This window comes from Aythya ferina, assembly GCF_964211825.1.
Source record: "Aythya ferina genome assembly, chromosome: 10".
Lineage (NCBI taxonomy): Eukaryota > Metazoa > Chordata > Aves > Anseriformes > Anatidae > Aythya > Aythya ferina.
In genome coordinates this window covers 12,212,003-12,235,618 of record NC_140306.1, presented here as the reverse complement: position 1 = coordinate 12,235,618, position 23,616 = coordinate 12,212,003, and the positions used below count along the sequence as shown (strand labels likewise).

General features: G+C 55.0%; 1 protein-coding gene across 5 annotated transcripts in view; it reads left to right on the top strand.

Moving 5' to 3' along the window:
- Positions 1-392: 392 nt before the first annotated feature.
- Positions 393-23,616, top strand: part of IP6K2 (inositol hexakisphosphate kinase 2) — a 37,189-nt gene continuing 13,965 nt past the window's right edge. The window contains exons 1-2 of one of the 5 annotated variants that reach the window (XM_084531191.1): positions 393-503; positions 16,112-16,322. The gene's annotated coding sequence lies outside the window, so the exon portion shown is untranslated. Of the gene's footprint in view, positions 504-15,786; positions 15,906-16,111; positions 16,353-17,653; positions 17,758-23,616 lie in introns of those variants that run through there. The other 4 variants (XM_084531187.1, XM_084531189.1, XM_084531188.1 and 1 more) reach the window with 4 other exon arrangements.

Genomic DNA, 23,616 nt, shown 5'->3' with positions numbered 1-23,616 from the left:
TTTTCCTTTGGGCTTGCGTGGGATGGCAGCACCGGGGCCTTGCTTGTTTCCTTTTTTTCTCTCCACATTTCTGCAAGTTCCACGTTTTGCCACGAGGATTCTTGGTAATATCAGGAGACAAACACTCAAGAAGCGCAATAAAACCTCAAAGGTCAGGAGATTTAGGTTTTAAGTGCAGAGATTGACTTTAAGACATGTCAAAAGCGTGCTCAGAGCAGCTCCTGGCTGTAGCTGGATGTCTCTGCAGGAGGAGCTGCAGGGAAAGGGGTTGGGGGCAGCGGGTCCCTGGGTGATAGAAACCCTTGGCCTCTAGGGGAGGGAGCTGGCAGCAGCTGAGCCCACTGACGAGCAGCAGGAAACGGAGCAGAAACACCTGGGAACGGGGTACTGTGGGGCTTGCCCCTCATTTCCTGCTGGGAGCCAGCAAAGCCCAGCACTGCCCAACATTTAGGGCTGCTCCAGTGTTTTCAGCTGCCCCTTGGCACTGGACTCCTCACCCCAAGGTAGGGCAGTGTCTCCACAGTGGGGCTCGGGAAGGGGCAGGGGGGCTCCTGCTGCTCACCGGGGCTGTGGGAGCCCAGTGGGTCCCAGTTAGGGTGAGCCTGGGCAGTGGGAGGGGAGGATGGAGCTGGCAGTGGCTGCTCCTGGGTGTTCAGTTCGGGGGAAAAAGGGGCATCCTGCTGCTGGCCTGGGCTGCTTGCAGGCCTCCGTACGCGGTGAATGAGCACGTGGGGCTGGGTGCTCAGCTCGAAGCCTTTGTAGCAGTCTGCAGGCTGTGTTTAAGAACAGAGCTGGGGCTCTGCCAGCTGCTGGCCCCATCCCGTGGTGGGTGCTGCGGTTTGGGTGCTGCTGGCACCCGGGAGCAGGAGCAAGTGGCTCAGGGTGCCACTGGGGAGCTGCCCCGCTCCCCAGTCCCGCTCCTGAGTCCTTCACCTGGCTGTGCAAACAGGCCGCTGAACCTTCCCCTGACTCAACGCGTTTCGCAACCTCCTTGGCTGCAAAATGTGTTTATCCCAGGGAAGCCGGGATGGGAGCACCCTGGGACACGTCCGTGTGCCCGTGTGGGACGGGGTGCCCGCGGAGAGGCACTGCGCCCTGCCAGCCCTGCCGTGCTGCCCGGCCGAAGCTGGCATGGAGGAACTCAAAGAAAACTCGTAGGATCTGTGTTTGGGTTGGTTTGGGCTTTTTACAGCATGGGATAGTGTTTTTTACAGCATGGGATAGTGTTTTTTGTTTGGTTGTTGGGTGTTTTATTTTTTTGGTTGGTTTTGGTGTTTTTCCCCCTTCTGGCAGGCCCTGTTTGGGGCTGCCCAATATGTCCCGGGGGGCAGCAACTGCCGTCTTTTTATTATTATGCTAGGGCACAGCAAATAGCTGTGAGAATGCTGCTCCGAAGGCAGTGGCGCTGCATTGAGCCGCTTCCTGGAAACCCTTGGTTTGCCCTGGAAAATGGGACCCACGCGCAGCCTTGACGTACTGCTCTATTGATTCTTTTATTATTTTTTTTAATGTGTATTCAGGGAAAAGCTGTGTGGGAGCACTGGGTGAGCCATCAGATTTCTGCTCACAGAGCAGGGATTTGTGTTTTTTTTCCCCAAACTGTGCTGGCTGGCACTGCACTGCTCCCACCAGGGCAGCGTTTGCTTCTGATCAGTCGTCTTCCTCTCATGCAGAATTCAAACTAAGGATCAATAGGGTCAGTGGTGCCTTTTTTTTTCTTTGCCAGGTGCTCTTATTCCAAGTCAGCCTAGAGAAGTGACAAATGTGCTTTGTCCCAGCAAAGAGGACAGGGTGTGTTCTTTATCACACGGGGGCTGTAAGACCAAAGAGCCCCGAGGTCTGTCACCTTGGCATGGGCTGCCTGGGCGCAGGGTGACCCGCATTCCTGGGGCACACAGCATGAAGTCCTCGCGAGGCAGGACTCCAGGAGTGTCTTCATAGCTCCCCGCGGCTCCCTCTTGCATGTCTGTGGGACAAAATCTCCCCGACCCTGCACGCTCTGCCAGCTGCCCCTCGCGTACCTGGCGGGGCGATACACGGAGCTGGAACAACCCTGTCCCCAGCGGGGGGCTCACTTCACCAGCATGCTAAGAACAAACGCACCAGCCAGCATGGTTTAAACTAAAACCCCTGACCAACACCCCCAAGCCCCCCAAATGACATTGCTCAGCCGTGATTCACCCCCACTTCTTTCTGCAGTCTTGCTTTCAAGCCTGTCATCTGCCGTTGCACAACTGGTTATTCATACCTAAGAGCAGAGCTTCACCTTTGTTTTTCCAGAATTACCCCCCCTGCACTTTCTTTTCCTCCTTTTTATCTTCTATTTGCCAGAATTCCGAGTCCCAGCACCTTTTGGGTGGCTGCTGAACTCTCTCCTACAGCTCAGGCAGGGATCTAAGTCCTGCTGGAGCCGCAAGATGTTGTGCGTCTCTGCGGGCTGGTGTAAGCTGGGGGTCCCTCCTTTTAATCGGGAATGACGTTGTCCTGCATGATAAAAACACCACCAAAGAAATACTGCTCCTGCAGCTCTTTCTTTGCCCTGTTGCAAGAGGTTTATGAGCAACGTGGACAAATGCGCCCGTGGGGTCCCTGCTTTGGCCAGCTCCATGCGCAGCACTTGTGGCGTGGTGGCACCAGGTGGCAGCAAGTGACCGGCGTGGGGAGAGGCTGCAGCACCCGGGGGGAGCAGGGGTGGCCTCGGTGCTCCTGCACCCGCTGCACCCTCAGCAGCAGGGCCCCCGGACCCCCCCAAACACCCAGGCACCGTTTGTGGGTCCCCCTGGAGCCCGTTTGGTGTTTGGTCCTTGCTGCATGCCCCGGCTGGGCTGGCTCTTGGGGGCGCATTTGCAGCGTGGAGGAAGCAATACGATGTCAACAAGCAGATCTAAGATGTTGCCCAAATCTATTTTTGTAGGGGTCAGAATTAATTCCCTCTGGCCGGGGGAAGGCAGAGCACGTGTGTGCTTGGCGCTGTGCGTTGCTGCTGGGGAGGAGGAGCTGGCCCTGTCCCCGTGCCCACTCCCCACGCTCTCCTGGCTGGGTGCCGGTGCCCTACAAGAGCACAGGGTCCGGCTGGGCTCTGCCAGGAGCTGGGTGCCCCATGGCAAAGCCCAGCTCCTGCCTCTCCTTCGAAGCTGTCTGCACTCGGGGTCAAATTCTGTCCTTCCACGAGATGTCCAGCTTTTGAAGTTTAAGGACAAGTCAGCTCTGACAGGGGTTAACTCATTAACTTGTTGTGCTGAGACCGAAAGCAAAGCCCTCGGTGCTCCTGGGGCACGAAGGCTGCTTCTCCAAGCTCTGGGTCGGTGCAGGGCACCAGGATGGGTGGAAGGCTGCGAGCAGGGGGTGCTGGCCCAAAGCAAAATTTTGGCTTCAGCTTTACCCCGGACCTGGGCCGGCCCAGCTCTGGAGCACGCGTGCAGGGAGCTGGCACGCGGCGAATGTGATCAACAGCCTCTTCCTGTTGTGCAACCACCGCCAGCAGCCCACGTAGAGAATTTTTGGGAGCTTTGTCAGGCCTTTTGTGCTTCCAGATAGTGTTTATTTGCTCGTTTCAGGTCTTGCTTTCAGAAGGGAGGGGATTCAAATAGTGCAGGCCGAGGCACGAAGCGCTGCCATGAGCCCCGCCGCCCTCCTGGCCGCGGTGTCCCCGCGCGTGGCTCTGTGCTCCTGCTGGCCCCGCGGCTGAGCTTTGGCACCAACGTTATTTACATTTTCACCAGGCAGCCTTCACGTGGTCCTGCCATTATATAATAGCTTAACCTGGGATATGGGGCTGCTCAGACACCCCTGCCCATGCTGGGGGACCCTGGCTACTGGCCCCCCACACCCCAGGTCCTGCGTGGCACTGCTGAGCTCACCCCCTGTGTGTGGGCCCGTGCCAAGTTTTGCCCGTGGGGCTTTGGGTTGGGATGCGAGCCCCTCTGTGCTCCCACACCTGCCGCTTCCCTGCCTTCCACAGTCTAGGGTTTCACCTGGTCCCCTCCTGGATCATCCCGGGGTGATCGGGCTGGCTGGCCCGGTGTAACGCTCGCTTTTTCACTGGCATTGGGGTTTTGCAGCTCTGTGACACAGGGCTCAGCTTGCTGACCTGTGCTTCTGGTGCTTTGAACAAACTAGGGTAGAGAGCGGGAGGCTGCCTGCTAAATCTCCCTCTGCTTTTCCAAGCTGCTTTATCAGCCTGCACTGCCAGCAACCCCACAATGTGACCCCCTCATCCATCGGGGTGCCAGCGGGGTTGGGTGAGCTCTCAGCTTCGGGCAGGCTCCTTTTTGGGGTTCACACCTACTTTTGGCCGGACCTGTAGTAACCAGACCTTGCCCTCGTGCAGGGCGCGTTGGAAACCCTGCGTTTGTCACTTGACTCCAGCGAGCAGCCGGGCACTGCTCCCGCTCGGTTTTCTTTTAATCGAGCCAAAGAGCTGCCTGCCAGCAGCACGGCTGGGGCCACATCCAGCTCTCTGCTCTGCTGCCCGTGCCGGGGGTGCAGGGAGGACAGGACCTCCCGCCCGCCACCACCAGCACCACCACCCGGGGAAAACAGCCTCACAGACCTCTATGCGGCTGCTCTTTGCCCATTATAAGGAGCACGGTTTCCTTGATAAGCGTGGCTGTAAATCAGAAGCTGAACCGCCACCAGGAGCTCTCCTGGGAGGTGTCCCGGTGTCCCAGCCGGTGAGGACAGGAGGTGACACCGCACCGAGGCCGGGGCTGCTCCCGTTGTTTGCGGGTGCCAGGAGCGGGGCGGCTCTGCTCCCCTTCCAGCCACCAGGAGCGATGACTTTTTCACAGCTCCTGCTGGGCAGTGAGGGTTTATCCAAGATTTTATCACCATTTTCATTTTCTGTGGCTGTGCCTGTGGTCGCAGCAAATCCCCCCCCCCCCCCCCGCTTGCTGCTGGCTCCGTGCTTCCAGGCTCCGCGCCGCTCCCGTCCTTCCTGAGCACAATGCGCTTGCATAACGCGCCCGAAGGTTCATTGTCGCTGCCGTGGCCTTCCCGATCCTTCCCGAGGGTTCCTGTGAGCGTGCTCGAGCAGAGGGATCAAAGAGCTGGCGCTGAACCCCATGAGACCAGGTTTTGGCCATTAGAGCCCTTCTGAGCGCTCACAAACACAGCTGCTGCAGGTGGGACATGCTGGTGCCATTAGTAAAATTGCCCAGTGGTTCCTTTTAGGAAGCTCAGCTCTCAGCTGCTCACTTTATACATGGTCCTGGCCATGTGGGCTGATGTTTTATGTGACCCGTGGCCTGCCTGGGGTGGCTGTTACTGAAGATATTGTTAATTCCCAATGTCATAGAGGTCCCCGCAGCGTGGGTTTGGGCTCCAGGGGAAGGGACCGGGCTCATCCTGCCCCATCCTCGGGCACGGTGCCAGCTCGGGCCATGCCCTGCCTCTGCCCCCTGTCCCAGAGCCTGGCCGTGTCCCGGCAGGTAGGACAGAGCCTGCCTGAGCCAGCAGAGCATGTTGCCCTGCACCTAAAAATAACCTGGTTATCTCCCACTTTATCCAAATCAACACCAGCCCAAGCTATAAATAGCCTCATCTGTGCTGACCGGGATTGCTGCTGGGAGGGGGCCCGTCTGTGGGGGATCCAGGGGTGGGATGTGGGGGACCCTCTGTGGGACAGCACCCAGGTGTCCCCCCAGTGGTCGGCCACCCCAGACCTGAGGTGAGGGCTGCTTGGGGTGGGAAGGATGCTCCCCACAGTGAACATGTGTGGACGGGGTGAGGGGGGGCTGTCCCCTTGCAAAACAGCTGCCAAAAATAGTCTGGGTAAATAACGCCCCGTATGCCCTTGCTGACTCAGGGCCTTGTGCAAGTCTTCACCTGAACCCCTCCACGCTGTTCAGGCTGCGGGACCCTGCGTGGGTCTGAGCTGGTGTCATCCTGGCCGTGCTGTGCCATCCTGTGCCAGCCAGGGCTTGCTGCAGCCCCTGCTTTAACACCTGCACCCCCGTCTAGCTGCTCCCCCGGGTCGGTGGGTGAGCATGGGTGGGTAGTAAACACACTCAGGAAACGGGAATGTGAGCCAGCTCTGGTTCCCCGCAGGTTAAATAGGAATTACTGCACCCGCTAATCCCTTGGCTCGGCCACCAGGAACAGCCCAGCCGGGACAAATCCTGCATTTCGCAACCCTGTGTGTGTGTGTGTGTGCTGGAAATAGGCTGTGTTTTCCCCCTGTCCATGCGGCCACCCCTCCTGTTCCCCCGTGCTTGGGATCTGCACCTTGTGCCTGTTCCAGGCTCTGGTTTCTCATGGCTGTGGTGTCTCCTGCTGGGCCAGGCTGCTCCGCGCGGAAAGTCCCCAAAGCTGGGAAACGAAACAGAAATGGCTCTGGGGCAGCCTGTGCCTGGTGGGTCACAAAGGGACAGCAGGGCAGGAGGGGTGTTAGGCACCCCGGTACCACTTCTGCAGGTTTGGAGATGGTGCCCCAAGCACTGAAGCTCTGGTGCCTTTGGGGCATTTTCCTGGTGGCTGCTGCCCGTGGAAGCCCCCAGCCAGGGCGGTTTTGGAGCTCGGAGGCACATGTGGCCCTGGCAGCGGTGCCCAGGCAGGGCTGGCAGCATCGGGTGTCCCCGGTGCCCTGCGCTGGGCTCTGGCCAGTGCCCTTGGGATCACTCATCTGAGAAGTAAAATTAGCCACGACATGAAAGCGGGGAGGAAAAAAAAAAAAAAAGAAAGAGAGAGACTTTGTTTACTTTAATCAAAAATAATTTGCGGCAATGCATCTTCTTCCAAAGCAAACAGAGCAGGAGCCCGTCCTTACTAATTTGGGAAGCTGAAAGGGAGTTAAATAAAAACCCGGACCTGTGACAGGGAAATGACCAGTCTGCTGCGCGGAAATAGAGCCGCAGGAGCCAGGCAGCTCGGCTGGGGGAGCAGGCAGGGCAGGGGAAGGGGAGAGCCAGGAGGGAGGTGCGGCCGCGCTCCGGCATCGGGCATGAAATGACAATAACGTGGGGCTGCCTCTGCCAGGAGCCCAGGGCAGGTCGCCTGACTTGTGCTTGTGTACGAGGGCAATACATAATGTGTGGTACTAAAACGCGTGGCTGTGTTTAGGTGTGATCACGCACCTAAAACCTCGCAGCTAGCACAGTAGAAGGAGGCTGGAGGAGCGTGCGATGGGCACTGCTGCTCTGCAACTGCCTGCCCATCATACTGAGCACCTTTGCTCCATGAGGGATGGAGCTGGGGATGAGCTTGTCCCCCTGCCCCATGCTGAATCCCCTCCATGTGCTGCAGGTGGGTGACAAACCATCATTTTGGGTGCCGTGGCTGAGGCTGGGGATGCTCCCCTTCCCCACAGGATGGGAGCCAGGCCAGGCAGCGTGCTGGGCTGCAGAGCTGAGCACCGAGGAAAACAAGCACATGGGCAAACACCACGGCGAACACGAACACCCAGAGCACCCACACCCTAATGACAGGGCGGGCTCCCTGCCGCCGCGGCCGCCTCTCAAAGACAAAGCCATGCACGTCTGCCCCGGCTGGCTCCTTGAAATGGATGGATAGAAAGTGGCTTTGAGGCAGGGAGACTGAAACAAAAGCAGTTTTCTCTGTGGTTTGGTCCCCAGCGGAGGGCCCTGTAAGAGCAGCGCAGCCCTGCGTGCAGAGGTGCAGAATTGCCCCATCGGTATCGCCACTGGAAAAGGCGTTTTGCAATGCTGGCGGCCTGAAAAAACAACCAGCTCCCACGGCTGCCCGTGCCAGCCTGACTTTCTCACCCGGGGTGAATGCAGGCTGATAGCATCTCCGGTGATACAACGTGTTTTTTCCCCCGAGGGCATTTCTTTAATTGGAAAATTGGGCAGAGGAGAGCCCTTCCACCGGGCGCAGGTGATTGCTGACAGTAGCAGGCGGTTTGCCGGGTGCCAGCCCTGACTCAGGGTAATCCGGCGCTCCCCACCCAGCCAGCTAAATTGGCAACACTAAAAGAAAATAGAATAAATAAAATAGCTGGAGTGTTCATAAGGGCCTAGCCGCAGCAATGCTTGGCAGAGCCTCTTGAGAGCTGGGTCACAGCCGGCCCCATAGGGACGGGTGCCCCCGGCCGGGTGCCAGCCCTGTGAGCATCTCCCTCTGGTTGTCCCCGTGTCCCTGCTCCTCGTGTCCCCACCCCAGGGCTCGCTTCTGGGGTTTCTCTCCATCATGCTGACAGATTTTGGCCAATTCTGCTTGCGGCCCCCCAGCAGTGTGTAGCCACAGGGGAGAGGAGGGCTTGTGTCATCTTCCTCTCTGAATTTCAGTCTGCTTTTTCAGCAGGCTGAGGGTTTGGATTGCTGAAAGCAGCACAGCCGGACACAGAAATGTCCCCCAGCACTGTGGGAGCCCTGCTTGGTGCCCCCACCTCTGCCTATAGCTCATTCAGAGACCCCTTGGGGCCGGCAAATGGCCATAATCATGGGGCAGAAGTTGTGGCTGCTGACTGGAGGCTCTGATTATTTTAACCTTTATTTTTATATTTTTTTCTGTGCCCTGTGAAGACCCTGGGGACTGATCCGTCCCACCTCTCCCAGGTTAATTTTCTCGGGCAGGTTATGATCTGTTAATTCGGTAAGAGACACCACGGGTGAGGTTTGGGTTTCACAGCCGGGAGGCCAAGTGAAGGTCGGGCTCTTGGCTTGTCCCCAACCTGGTGGCTCCCCATGGCCACCGCTCTGCAGCATCTCAGCGGCGTGGGGCTGGGTGCGGGAGGGGACATTTTAGGGGGTTTTGGTGGAGCTGACTGTGGTCTGTATGCACGGCTGACACCTCAGGGGCTGGTGGCCAGGTTGGGGACCCCAGTGAGTGGGTCCTGGGGTCCCTGGACACCCAACCATCATAGGGGATTCTCCTTGGGGACAGTTCTCCTTCAGGAAGTCACCCTGTATCTGAGCCATGGGGTGTTGGGGGGCTGCCCCTCTGCTCTCCCCAGCTCTGCTGCAAGCAGGCCTCTCCCCTCCTCCCACTTTTAATCCAGCACTTTCATGTCCTTATAATTTATTTTTTGCAGCCCAGTTGTTTTCATGATAAAATGGAAATGCTTCCCGTGGGCGGCTTTAAAACGAAAGGCTGAGCGAAGAGGCTAAAAATAAGCCTAGGGAGCCGCTGGCTGCCAGAGCTGCTGGGCCCTGAGCTCCTGGGGAGGGGACCTGGTGGCACAGTCACCAGGCTGGGGAGGGGACCCTCACCAACATTTAACCCTGGAGCTTGCAGGCTGGTCCCAGGGCCAAGCTCTGGTCTGCTTTCCCCTGGAGCTAGGCTTGGGAAGGCCTCATTTGGGGCAGAGGTGTCCCCACCATGACGGCTGGTGGCCCTTGGGGTGAGGACATGAGTGGTCCCCATGGGACCATGGGTGACAGCGTGTCACGGGGGTGCTCTGCGCCCCCCATGCTGCCTGAGGCAAGGTTGGAGGTGGTGAGCAGGGGCTGGTGGTCACTGTGGCGGGGTGGTCACCGTGATTTGGGCACAGAGGCAGGACAGGGCTGTCAGCTGCCATTTTCTGGAAGTGACGCTGCTGGCAGTGACACAGGCCCCAGCTCTGCGTGAAACAACTGCCCTGTTAGTGGGAACGCTCAGCCCCGCTTGCCCTGCTGACGCATCGCCTTCCCTCCCATCTTCTCTCAGATGTAGCTCACTGTATGGGCTATAAATAGGTTTTTCTCCCCGTGGCCCTGCTGTTACCATCCCCCTCATCCCCATGACGTGAGCTCCTGGCAGGGAATCAAGTGGCGGTGGGTGAGTGGCCCTGTCTGGGGCTGCCGCCTCTTTGCCTTATTTTGGGTGATTTATTGGCAACGGCCTCCCCCTGACATGTCTGAATGTCCCTGGGTCACCCCTTCCTGCAACATCCTGAGCCCTGGTGACAGGCGCTTGGTGATCTCAGGGAACACTGCTGGGGTGGCCGTGTAGGAGGAGTCAAGCAGGAGCCCGTGCCTTGTGTATCTCCAGCCCCAGGCTTCTACGGGTTTGGTTTCCAGTGCTGGGTGCCAACGGCAGATTTTTAGGGCCAAGAAGAACAATGGTCCCCATTTAGTGCCATCTCCTCCGTAACAGGGACCATTGTGACTCTGACATTCCTTGGCAGCCCTTTGCGCGGTTAATTACCCTTGCTCTTAAGCAAAGGGGTAATTGTGCCTTGCTGAGGGGTGGAGGCTGCTGACAGAAGAGGTTGGGTGCTGGAGCTGCTTCCACCTTGAGGAGCCCAACTCTGTGAGCCCAGACAGCTTTGGGATGAATTTTGGTGCGTTATGAGTTGATCACTTAGTGGGTTGAGGGGAATGTGACGGCACCACCCAGGAGCTGTCAAAGAGCTGCCATCAGAAGGGAGAGACAGCCTGGGACCTCCAAAATGGGTACTGTCCCAGGGGAGGCAGCTGGGGACCTCTGCAAAGAGGTGTGGGCACAACTCAGCCCAATTTCCAGAGCCAGTGCTGCCCTCAGACGACTCCTGGTGTCTGCCTGCAGACTCGCAAAGACCTTCTTGCCCCAATTACTGCCGTGCCCTGGTGTCTAGGTGCTCCTTGCATTAATGGCTGGGGACATAATGGCTTTAAAGTCAGGGCTGAGATGCTGGAAGCTGAGGAGCCCATCGTGGCAAGGCTGTGCCAGCTGAGCTCGCTCTGTGATGACCCCAGCTCTTACTGAGCAGCACAGAGCTCGTTCCTGTGGGATGACGGAGGTAACGGCTAATGATAATAATAACTGTAATAATAATCCCTCCCAGCTCTCAGCAGGGGTGCTCTGCGTGCTTCATGGGCAGGGAGGAACTAAGCCTCTTGTCGCCTTCGCAAGGACGGGAAACCCAAAGCGAGCCCGGGTGCGTGCCCGGCTCTGGCCTTGCGCCTCCCCGTGACGCCAGTCCGCCCACGGCGAGGGAACCAGAACGCTGCGGCCAGCGGGATTTTGCAGGTTTTTTCATTGACCTTGGCCCAGATAGTTTGCTTGAATAATCCCTGCATGCATTGCCCAGATCAGGGCAACGTCTGCCTCATCTCTGAGATGAGAGAGAATCACTGGGAATATTTTTATTAAAAAAAAACAAAACACCAGCGTCGTGCCCCTGCTGGCAGATTGGGACCAAGAAGGGGGCAGCAGCACTTGCTCCATGCCAGGTAAAGCTGCCGCATTCTTCTCTCACTTTGCTCACGAGCCTGCCGTGCTCCAGATCAGCCCACAGCATCTTTTATTTTGAGGTCAGTGGCAGCTGCTGGCACGCCTGGCCTTGCTCCCTGTTTACTTTTTAAGCAGCTCAATGCAAATACAAAATTAACCGCTTCTTTGGGTCGCTTTAACCGTTTCATTATTCCCCTGGAGGAATTGAGGACGACTTAACGTGGTGCTGGTGGCCTCTGCACAGCTGTGTCCGTTTGCACCGGATGAGGCTTTGGTCCTTCTGCTTAATCCCGGGCTTGGTCATTGAGCCCTTGCTAATCGCTGTCTTGCCCTGTGCTCACGTACAACCTGCAGCGTGACGCTGCCTTTGCTTTCCTCCGGAGGATGGAGGAGAAGGGGAGAGGGGTCTGTGATGCTCTCCGGTGACCGTCTACATCCTCTGCCCCCTCAGGGACGTGGGGGGGGCCCTGGGGAGGCGTTTGTCCCCCAGCCCCCCGCCACGGCCCTGCAGGGACAGCAGCCAGGAGCGGCGGGCGGCCAGCAAGACGTCATCTGTGTGCTGGGAGCACACGCTGTTCCCTTTCTGCAAGTGACTCGGGAGGAAGGAATTTAATGCAGAATTTCCTCCTTAAGGGCTCTGGCCCTCGTTCTGGGTACAGTCTCCCAGGGGAAGGATTTTGGCCGGCTGGGAGGCAGGGGGCTAGGGGGGCTGTGCGGGATGCTGCTGAGGGGCAATGCAGGGGTCCCCCGATTTTCCCTTTTCTGCTGATCTCTCCTGCAGAGCTTTCAGTAATTAGCAGGGGAGGCTGGAATATGGGGCAGCTGGGAGAAGTGCAATGGTGGTGACAGTGCCAGACACACCGAGGGCTCGCTGCCCTGCACATGGCAAGCCTGTGGCAGGCTCACAGCCGAGCCACGTGGCCGGCCAGCACGTGAACTGCTCTCGCCCAAAAGCAAGAGCCTCTCGCCAGGCTGGAAATCGTGAGCTCTTTGCAGGAGCAGCGCTCTGTTACGTGCCCTGCAGCCGTGATATTTGGCTTTCACTCCCCCCTGTTTTGTCCCCGCAGTGGTCAGGGTGCTGGGAATGGGCAGCAGCAGCGCTTGCAGTGCCACCCACTTGTCACGGGCACCGAAGCCCTTTGCAAATTCCTCTTTAAGAAGTAGGTCAGCATCAAATCTCTCTTTGGAAAGAGGAGAAGCGGAGACGATTAATTAACGTGCTTGGTATCTCACAGCCAGGCCATAGCGATGCTGCCAGAAAGCATCCCCTGGTGCCAGGGGGAGCCGGGCTCTTTCGGTGGGCACTGCTCGGGGTGCCAGCAGCATGGGGGTGCTCCTTGCTGCTTCTTCTTCCCCGGTGGGTGCAGCCTGGTCACCTTCCAGCTGCTGTCACGGCAGCAATGCGGCTTGCTGTAGCTGATGCCTGGATGTTCGCAGCCAGCTCCTGTTTAAAAGCAGTACGGCTGGCGGTGATGTAACCCGGCACCAAAAATAGCTGCAGGAAGAGTCCCTGGAGCAGCAGGAGAAGCTGCCGGGGAGGGCGATATGGGCAGGCTGGATCCACAAGAAATGACATTTCCAATCAGCGCTGCTTCGCCCTGACCCCTTGGCATTGCCAGTCCTGCCTCCTCCCCGATGGCTGCATCTTGGGGCAGGCTGATGGATGAGCAGGCAAGAGAAAATAACAGGAGGAAAAATGCATAAACAGGAGGAGAAAATGGGGGCTGCCTCTGGGGACGGTTGGCTAAAGGGAGGAGGAGGACAGAGGGGCTTTGGTCCCTGCTGCAGCAGGTTAGTGCCTGCGCACCCTTGGCACGAGCCCTGTGGTTATTTGGTCGCTGCAAGTTTGGCTGGCAGGGAGCGGAGCTGCTGACAAGCCTGATGAGCAGGAGTCGTGCTGAATTTCTGCAGGGAAGCAGAAATTCATGTAGCACTCGGCCCATCTGCAGCAAAAGCGATGAGCGAGGAGTCACAAGCCCTTTTCTTCCTGGCTTGGCTGCACAAAGGCACCCTGTGATGTGTGAAATACAGACAGTCTCCTCTGAACCGCTATTTTTGCCAGCGTTTCTTTCTCTCGGTTGATTTACTTGTGCAGAACCTTGCGAGCATTATATGGGCTTGAATGGGGACGAGAAGTTCTCTGCAAAACTGGTTCTTCACCGGGGTGGCTCAGTGAGGGACACCTGCAGCTCTGACCTCCTCTTGCTTAAAGGCAGGGTCTGCTGGGACCCTGGTCCTGCAGAAACGCAAGGGGAGCAGAATTTGGGGGGCACATCTCCGAACAAAACCCGGCTGTGCAGAGCAGTTGCAGAGAAGCTGGTAATTGGAGGGTGCGGATGGCAAGCTGGCAGTGGTTGAAGGATGAGCTCTCTTGTTTTGATTGATATTTTTTATCTGAAGTGGCTTTTCCCTGCCCTAAATAGCCCGCACGGCTGAGCTCCTCCAAGCAGTGATGGTGATGTCTGTGTGGGGAGCGTGGCACATTGACCAAACCCTGGTGTCAGAAGCGTGGGAGGTTCTCAAATGTCACCCCGAGGAGCTTCACCTCCCAGCCGTGCTCCTCCGCACCCCGGGGAGCTGGGCTTTGCTGGGGTGAGACCACGGCAGGGTGAATGCTCAGGGGGCAGAGAGCTTGGCACAGGCTGGGTGCTGAGGTGGCCCTTGTGCCACTGCCTGTCCCCACTGGGATGCGGAGACGAGCAGGAGAGCAGGGATTTATCCACTGAGAAACGTCTGAGGGAGGCTCAGAAAAAGCAGAAATAGAAAGTGAGGCTGCAGGAGGGCGTACAGAGGGGGCTGGAGCTGCCTGAGCGGAGAAGCGAGAAGAGGAAACCAAAACCACCGGTGCTTTCCTGTCGGGACGGCCACCCTGCACCGAAACAGCTGAGCTCGCCCACGGTAATGTGCCCGTGTGCCAGGGCTGCAAGCCCCGGCAAGGTGGCACGCACAGGACTGCAGGCACTAGAAAATAGAGAAATTGCAAGGAAAAAAATTCTTCTGGCCTGCCCTAACCTTTGGGCTATCTACACATTGTTCTGCTCATGTGTTTTTTGACAAGTAATGGTTTTATCTTGCAAGAGCGCAGAGGAATTGTGCTGTGCCAGCAGCTCACTAGGGAAGAGAGTCCTGCTGGAGACGTGCAGCTGCAGGAGACATGGAAGGAGAGGCACAGCAGTAGCTGGTGGCATGTTATCAGGAGCCCAAGCTGGACCTGTGTAACACCCAGGTCTCTGAAGGGGGCACACATCTCTGCGGGAAGGGGCAGGGAGCGGTGTGCCCGTATTCCTGGCTCACAGCTCTTTTCCTGGTCACTCTCCTGCTGCTTTCCCAGGCACAAGCAGGTCCCAGCAGGACCCTGGCACACGCACGTAGGGCACACGAGGCTTTGCAGGCCATGGAGAGGCACAGCTGGGTCGGTGAATACAGCTGGGCTGTGCCGCTCGGTGACCGCTCTGCCTGGCCGGGCGCTGGTGCTGCTCACGGCTTCAGCACTGCCGTGTCCTCCCCGCTCGCCTGCAGCCAGCAAACCGAGCCTGTAAACCATAAGCTACAGATGTTTTTTCCTTGTGGTGCCTGGATCTGATCAAATCGGTTAAAAGGAACTTGGAGGGGAGAAAAAAAAACATTCCATTAATCACAGCCTCCTGCAGGAAAGCGTGGATCCATCACCTGTGACCCCTCGCGCCCTGGCTCATCAGGCAGTGGCTGTCAGCTCCCCGTCCCCGTGGCTCTTGAGAAATCCCAGAGCAGAGCTTCCACCCTGGTAAACAGAGCCCGGCCGTGTTTCTGCGGTGTTTATCCCCTGTGCCTCAGCCTGTAACTGCTCAGGGGTGACAGAAGGTGCTTGGCAAGGCCGGCAGCAGAGCTGCTGAGGCTCTGGCAACCAACTTTGCTGCCCACGCACAGAAATCCCCCCATCGCTAGCCTTCTCCTTCCAGCTCCGTTCTCCTAATATTATTATTTTTGACCCCGCCAGGACTGAGGATAGAGCATGGAATCTATTTCCGTGCAAGGCATCTTTAAAGCATGACATTTCCCATCTTCCTTATTAAATTAAGTGCTGTCCTCCTTTAGTGGCCTGGCTTTTTGTGTACTGAATCAGACACAGCATCTGATGAAATGTTTTGCAAGTAAGTAATGAGAACCATGTGCATTAATTTGAACTAATGGAGGCACAACAAAAATGGCACAGACCACAGGCTGAAGACTGAGTGTCAGGATTGTGCAGTGGGAAGAAAACTGTCTTGGGTTGGAACCGGGCTGATCTGGTGAGAAGTGACTACATTTTTTTGGCTTACATCTTCTGATTCAGGGTCTCAGTTTTCAGTTATATAATGAAATTTTCAGCCCTCATCCTGGCAAAGGTCATATTGAACCGTGGAATTTCAGAGCATTCCTCCGCCGCTCCCTGTAAAAGGAACTGGTCCTTGGTCAAGACAACAAAAATAAACATACATGAACTTTATGTTCAGGGTTTTTTTCTCTGGGTCGTGGATTTGACACAGCCCGGCAAAAAGGAGTTTTCTCTGCTGCTTCCTATATTGTACGAGTTCTGTTAATAAAGGGAAGCGCTTGTTCCTTTAAACTGTCAGCCTGGCGCTTTGCAAAGGCTCTTTAAAAATGCGAGCACAGATATACACGCACACACAAGGGAGAGGAGGGTGTTTAGGGAAGCAGGATGTTTATTGCCTATTTACTTTGTGCAGGGTTTTGGCAGTGTGACAGGCACCTTTCCACTGCCTGCCTGAGCAGATCCCTAAAGGCTCCAGTGCGGCACCTCTGCTGTCTCTGCGAGAGGCTCCGGGGACCTTGGGGTGCGATGTTCCCAAGCTGTTCCCAAGCAGCTCGGTGCTGGGCAGCCCCAGGATCAGCCCTGTGTCCAGGAGCGGGGCTGGTGGCAGGGAAGTGACCGTGAGCCACGTGCGGTCAAGGGCAGCGGAGGAATGAAAGGGGCAGTGAGAGCCGAGCGACAACACAGCCCTGCCAAGCCACGCTCGGTGTCAACATCTTCTCGTTACAGGCATGACCCGGATCAGGGAAGCTGATCGCAGGGAGGCAGGGGATGTCTGAGTGACTCGCGTAGCCTGGAATTGCTCCCTGGCTAATTAAGAGGGACGGAAAGAAGAGCAGCAAGAAGCAAGGCTTGAGGAAACCTAATGCTTCCGTGATCCCGTGGGAACATCCCGGCACTCGGAAGGACCGTGCTGCCACACAACGGGACCATAAATCAGGCAGGAGCTGGGACCGGCTCTGGGCTGTTGGTAGTACTCCTGGGCTTGCAAACACAGATTAAAACTGGTAGTGTGTAGTGATAATCTCCAGCCGTAACTGCCAATGTCTTGAGACAATTACTGACCTGGTCACTCATGGCCAGCTTCAGCCCAAAGAGATTGGATTTAAAACCTTTAAAAACCCAAGGAAGGTCACCAGTTGTGAATGGTGAGATGCATAAGAAAATGCGTTTTGAAATTAAGATAATTCTGATAGCAACAACCAGACAAATCAGAAACCTGTCAACAGGAAGCCCTGCTTGGCTTCAACTGTTACCCGAGTGAGACTGATGTATTTTAAGCAGTAAGAACCAGCATACGTCACCATATCTTATAGAAAAGCGTACTCATGCTAGTGTTTTGGTACGAGGAGAAACCAAAGACCCCCTGTCCTCTGAATCTCTCTCACGAACCTAGGCTCAGACCTCTAACCGAGCAGCATTCCCAGGCCCTGTGGAAAGCGTTTGCACCCCAAACCCGTGCTCGGCGGTGGGAGCTGTGCAGGGTGCGTGTCCCTGGGGACACGCTGTGCTCCCAGCCCCGCAGCTGCTCGCCAGAAATGCCAGCCTGTCCCCGCAGACAAAGGCTGCCTTTTGCTGAGCGTTTTGCAAAGCAGAACTGTGGCGGCTTGCGCAGCTTTTAGCTCTCTGACCTTTGTTTAAATGAAACGCGGAGTAATTTGTATCTGAGAGGAGTTGTTCTGTCTCATTAACGTGATTAAATAGATGGCAGGGCGTCACTAAGTTCATTGCCAGAGAGACTGTCGCTTAGTAATTTCAACCGCAGCGATCCCATTATTCAGCCTTTTTCCTTCCCAAGCCTGCGTTGTCACAGGCCCACCGGCGGGCTGGCACGCAAGCCCTGAGTGCCACAGCGGCACCACCAAGCCCCTCAGGGTGAACTGGGGCAGGGTCGCCCCTATAAGACCTGTGTAACCCTACAGACATTTAGGGGCAGATATTTAGGGTGAGCCTGACACACACAGCCCCATGGGCCTGTGTGGCCTCAGGGCTGGGGCTCCTCCTTAATGGGGAGGCCGAGGACCCACCGACGGGGCACTATTTGGGTGTATTTGGGCCACTATCACTGATTTTGGACAACAAACAGGGGCAGGACCCCATCCACCTCAGCGGGGACCCTGAGGGGGCCGAACCCCCCCCCCCCGTCCTTCCCGCCTCGCTCCCCTAGCAACAGCGGCAGCCGGCGGCCGCCCAATCAGCGCGCGGCGGCGCGGGCGGAGCCAATGGCGAGGCGAGCCCGAGGGAGGGGCGGGGCCTCGGGCCGGGGTGGGGATGGGAGCGGGGAGCCGGGAGGGGGAGGCCGGCCCCGCGCCGCCATTTTGGCGTCTGAGAAACAAAAGAGGCGAAGCCGCCGCCGGCGCCGGCCCTGACAGCAGGTAACGGCCCGGCCGCCGCTCCTCGGCCCTCTGCTGGCTCCGTGCCTTCCTCAGAGTCCCGGGGGTGGGCTCTGAGGGGTGTGGGGTCCCCTTTTACCCTCGTGCTGGGGTGTGTGGTGGGGGCTGGGGCTGGCTGTGGGGTGAGGGTGGGATGGGATGAGGTGAGGTGAGGATGCATGGGGTGAGGTGAGGTGGGATGGGATGGGATGGGATAGGATAGGATAGGATAGGATGGGATGGGTGGAATGGGATGGGATGGGGTGAGTGGGATGGGATGGGAGGGGGGTTCCTGCCCTGGTGTCACCCTATTTGTGCCCTGTGCTGAGCTTTCAGCCTTATTCTGCCCCGTCCCACTTCGTCCTGCCTCGTAGTGCCCTGTCCTGCCTCATCCTACATCGCTGCCCCCACCGGTGCGGGGCTTGTGGCCCATCAGTGGGAGGCCGCAGTGGTGTGGGTGTAGGTGTTGGTCTGGCTCATGGAGCCCCTAAGGTCAGAAATTCCCCCCTGACACGGTCTGGTGTTGGTTTGTGAGGCGTCATCCCTGTGTGGGACATGCTGCAGGTTTGGGGGCCGCTTTAGGAAATTGCGGCATGACAAAACAGCAGGTTGGGGAGCGTTGCGTAACGGGATGCGCCGCTCAGCAACGCCGCCGCGCCAAGTGGGAAGCACTCGGGGATGGCTCACGGTGTGGGGGCCCTCGGCCCCAGCAAAAACACCGGTGCTGGGGCTTTGGAAGTCGGCGTTCAGCTAAAGGAAATAAACGTTATCGCTGTTGATGGAATAACAGCCTCTCGGTAGCTACGCCCTGATACGTCCTTGGCCTGAATTGCACCGTGAAAAAGTACACATGGTGAACGCAGATACCTTCCCTGATAGCAGCTGGAGCCTAATTGCCCTTATTTCTAGGCGGTCGTCTTTTATTTTTTGGCGTGGTGCCTTCTGTGTCCCGTAGCTGCTCAGATATTTAAAAAATGCGTCCAGTGCGTGTGTGCTTCTTGTCCTCGTGGACGTCTACGGGGCTCTTCTGTGCTAAGTAATGAAATCAGAATTTTAGTATTTAGCTCTGGAACGGTTAAGCTAATGCTGATCTGAGTTGAGCTAATGCAGCTCTGAGTTCCTTTAACTTTTGAGTTAGTTGCTGTGGGATACGTTACTGGTGTTCAACGTGTGAAATTAACTGGGAATAGTACAGGTCCAATTTGATCCTTGAGAACAAAAAGATCAGGGTTATTTTGGCTTTTAAATGGCTCAAACAGTTGGTATCCATGCTCATAGCTTTGTTTATATCAGATAAATGAGCTAATTTGTAACATTTAAAATTGCCTTTGAGTTGTGTTTGGGTATTTTCAGGATATATAATATCCTGGAATGGAAACTTCTTTTGTATACAGGTGCAGGAGCACACCAGTATGTGTGCTTTAAAATGGGTTTGCTACCTAATGCTTGCTTCTGTTGGGTCCTTGAGCATCTTCCAGACAGTTGATGTAATTTGTGAATGGAGGCGGGGAGGGAGAACAACAGGGAGAAACCATTGAACTGCCAACATCCAGGAGTGTTTCTTCCCCTAAAATAATCTCAAGTGACCAGAAGTGTAGCCTGGTTAAGCCTTGCAGGAGGGATTTCAGGGAAGGACTGTAAGATGTTGGCAAGGATTATAGCCATTCATGTATGCTTCTTTCTAAAAAATTAGGACCTTGAACGGGGCCAAGTAGCTTTTCATAAATTTAGATTCATTAATGTAATTGAAAGACTCTTTTTCTCTCTCTTCTGCATTTGCTGTTTATAGCTTTCTGGAGTAATCTGTTAACTTGTCTGCAGTACTTTGGTTGTACAAATAACAAAATTTATGTCGCTGTCTCTTCTTGAAGCAAGGTAGATCAGAATCAGCGTAACGGTGTGCCACAGTAACTTGGGATGGAGCTGGAAAGCTGGATAGCGGTCAGGCATGTGAACGCGAGGCTGTGCTCTCTGAAAAATTCCTTCCCTACCAGTTGCTTGCAAAGAATATTTCAGATTTGTCGGGCGTGAGGTTTTGTAAAAGCAGGATGAGAAAAGATGTTAAAGAAAGAAACTCTTAGCCGCCTGTCAGCGGTTGGGCCCGCAGCCAGATCAGCGGTGTGGTGACACTTTCTAATTGTCCTCTGACCAGCTGGAGGGTGAGAGAGGATGTTTTTGGGATGACTTTTTTTCTTCTGAAGGCTGGGGAGAGCAGGCATGCCTTGTCATGAGGGAGAGTGCCTCGGTCTGTCAGCAGCGTTGCTGTGGTCACAGATGTCTGCCTTGGTTAGGGAAAGGTGGTGGCACAGTGTGTGCTGTTGGGCTGATGGTGAAAGAACCACTGGTCATAGAGACTCCACAAAGAAATCTCACCTAAAGCGATGAATTAAACAGTAGTCACTCTTAATCTTTAAATCTTCACCGTCTAAATTCAGGGAACTCAGGTAAAGGTTGGGAATTTGGGGCTGGCTGGCGTTAAATGTCACTTATGTTGTGATCCTCTTCTGAGGGCGTTTGGAAATCAGGAGAGCCGGGTGAGCTGGTGCTTCCCTGAGCTCTGGAGCTGCTCCAGACCCACAGCATGTGGACTAAATGCCTCTGTGGTGTCCCTTTGATGCTGCCCTGCCTGGGGGAGCCGCGCTTCGCGTGGGAGAGCCGTGGGGCAGCCGTGGCCAAGGCGGGGGTTTGGAGCGAGGCATGGTTTGATGTGGCTTGTGATGCCGAGCCAAGGTGCAGCTTCCTCCTTTTGAAGCCGTCGGTTGGTTTCCTTCGTATTTCTGTGCTGGTGAACACAAACTAGGCACAAACGGACACAAACCAGAGGCACAGCAGCAGGGCAGGCAGGTATCTCTCTCTGGGGAGGACAAACTCGCTGCCTCCACGCTCTGGATGTGCTGACGCTCGGCTCGGCCCCGTTGGCAGGCGGCTGCGCTCGGTGCCTAGGCAACGCGGGCCCGGCCGAGCATCCCCGTGCCTCGCTCCCAGAGCTGAAAATTTTCCATTGCAGGGGAGAGGATTTTTCCTCTGTCTCTAATTCTTGTATCGGGCTTTCCGTCGTGCCCAAGGTGAATGTATCTTTGAAATGGTATAGGGATGGTTTTCAGGTATTAAGAAGCCACACTATGTGGTTTTAAGGTATAATTGTAGGTGGACATTTCTCTAGCTTTCCTTAGAAATGCCTCAGTACAATGTTATCCGTGGGCTTTTCATAATAACAATTTGGTTTCAAAATAATTCTTTTCTTCCCCTTTGCAAAAAGCCCTGTGACACGACATAACGAGCTGGAAGCAGCCAGAATATTTCTGTCCCTGCAAAGCCTGAAATTCTGCTGATGCAGTGGAAGCAAAATTGTTCAAATGAAGGTGGCTTGCTGATGGTTAATCAAGTGTTTAGGAGCTCAGAATCATCACTGGGTCCTCTTGACTTGTGTAGGGCTAAGTCTCTGAGGTCCTGAGCCTGCCTCAGAAAGCCAGGGTGTGTTGGAGTAGGGCAGTGATAACCTTCGTTATGGGTACAGAAAGTACTCTTGCTCTGCTGGCCATCAGGTTCTTAAATTATCTTTGATGACTCTGCACCTGGATTGCTGGTGTGGATGGAAGGTCTTTTCCTGGAGGTAGCTGGAGCCAGCAAGTGCCCGGGTTTGCGTTGTTTTACTGGAAAAAGTCAAGGTTTGCCCATAAAATGGCTTGGGTCTCAGAGTCCTGCTTGGACAAGCTGCGTGAGGGATGGTTGGGAGGCAGTGCACGAGCTGGGGTTGGTTTGGGGCTGTGATGTGCTGATCGGCCAATTAGTAGGCCCCACAGAACCACTAATTACTGACCTCACACAGCAGCCTTTCGGGGTGCTGCAAGCCTCGGTCCCTGTGTTCTCACCCTGCTGTGCTGACAGAGCTGGAAGGAGCTGCCGACATGGGGACGACTCGCTGAAACTGATGGTGCCCCGGGTTGTGGATGGGGCAAGCAACCCCAAGGGCAGCAGATACAATTATAGGGGCTGTCCTTCCTCGGAAGATGGCATTAGGAAGAAGGAAGGGTTTGGGGGCTTTATGCCAGAACGAGACTGGGATCACAAGTCCCGTCGGGTCCGCGATAGAACAGACACAGCAGAAATGTTGATTTTCTTCCTGAGGCACAGATGGCTCTGACGACAGTACCCAAATAGCAGCGCGGTGCTGTGATGCAGAAAACTTCAACAGTGCCTGAAAGCCTATCAGGGATTGTGGGTGCTGCCTAATTTTATGCTTATGGAGGATGGCAGCTTCCTTCTAACGATTGCTCTTTTGCTTTTCACATATTTTGCCAGAAGAACAGCACATTAGCTGTCTTGTGCCTCGGATATACGTTAAGAACGCGATGGCAAATTACCCTTTTAATCTGACGTCAGCCTACAGATGATTATTTAGTACCTTATCCTGAAGTGAAACTGCGGGCATGATAGGCACCATTTGATATCTCTGAGGTGTTAGCACTTTCAGAAGGTTGGTTCCGTTCAACTGAAGGTTTGAGGTTAAATTTGGTGGATGTGTTCGTACTGAATTAATCGGCTTTGCAACAGGGAATAATGCAGGTAAGCAAACGAGGAAAAATTGGGTTTAGCTCAATATAATTAGCTGGTTTTCTGGAGAGAAGCCTGTGAGTATTAAACCAAAGGGAAAGTTCTAGATGAGGGAACAATGTGTTGCAGAATCACTTCAGAATTCACAGAATTAAGTAGTCTCCCAAGGATGAGGGGTAAATTGAATAAAGGCTGATGGAGGCACAGCGAGCTGAGTGGTGAGAGGAGGGCTGGCTGAGGCTCGTTCAGCTGAAACAAAGCCTTGTACGTATTTAACTGTAAATGCCTAATGGTGGTTTCGTGTGTTTAAGAGTGAATAATGATCTAACATCACAGCACAGTTTGATTTGAAAAAAATAAAATGGTCTTTCGTGAGCTTGATTTTTCCCTGACACGTTTCTTTCTGACAGTAGGCTGTTTCTCGGAAATGCAGAATTGGAACATGAGCACAGCATGGATGGTGGTGCAGTATTGCAGGGTTTTGAAGAGAAAATAGTTTTTTGGCAGTCATCCTGTCTGAGCCTCCCCTTTTGGGTTCGTGATGGTGTCTCTTTGAAGGCACTTGTGCCAACCATGCTTGCTCATGCTCTAAAAATTTCCTGTAAAGCAGCAAAGGTCTTTGAGGGCATAAAAATTATCCTGGTTGTGTCCCAGGCTAATAAAATTTGCTCTCTTTTTTGCGTTATTGAATGTATTTCAGCCTGCTGAGGCGTGAGAGCAGTGCCGCCAAGCTCCTGTGAAAAAGCTTTCTTTTATGGATTACTGAAATTGATAAGATTGTTTTCAAGTGTTTCTGTAGGGCTGTTTGCGTATGTAAACTGTGCGAGATAAGGGTGAATTAATTCTGTGACAGTAATTAGTATGGTTAGCCTGTAATTGGTCCCAGATGGTGTATTGGGAGGTCACTGAAAGATGAAAAACATAAATATTTTTTTAAAGAAACATTTTTTTTAATGTTAGCGGGCATACTTGTACAAAAGACCCTTGTCCCTTTTTACAGTGTAAATAAAATATTATTGTGATTTTACTGTGCTGTGTTGGAGTCGTTCTTGTAAGACTCCTGTCCTGTCCTTACCTGCTAGTGTCCAATCTATACTTGAGCAAGAAGCACGGTGAAATCACTCTTCTTGTGTTCTGGAATTAAATTTCTGTAGTGCTTGGGCATCCTGGAAGGAGCTCATGTTCAAGGTCTTGGGACCTAATTTATTTCGTTATCCCTTTAACCAGCGTGGAAAGGGGAAGAAGAGTGTGTAAAATTGCTGAATCATGTATCACCTCCCTTTGGGAGGCTTTTAGTTGGTTAGGGAT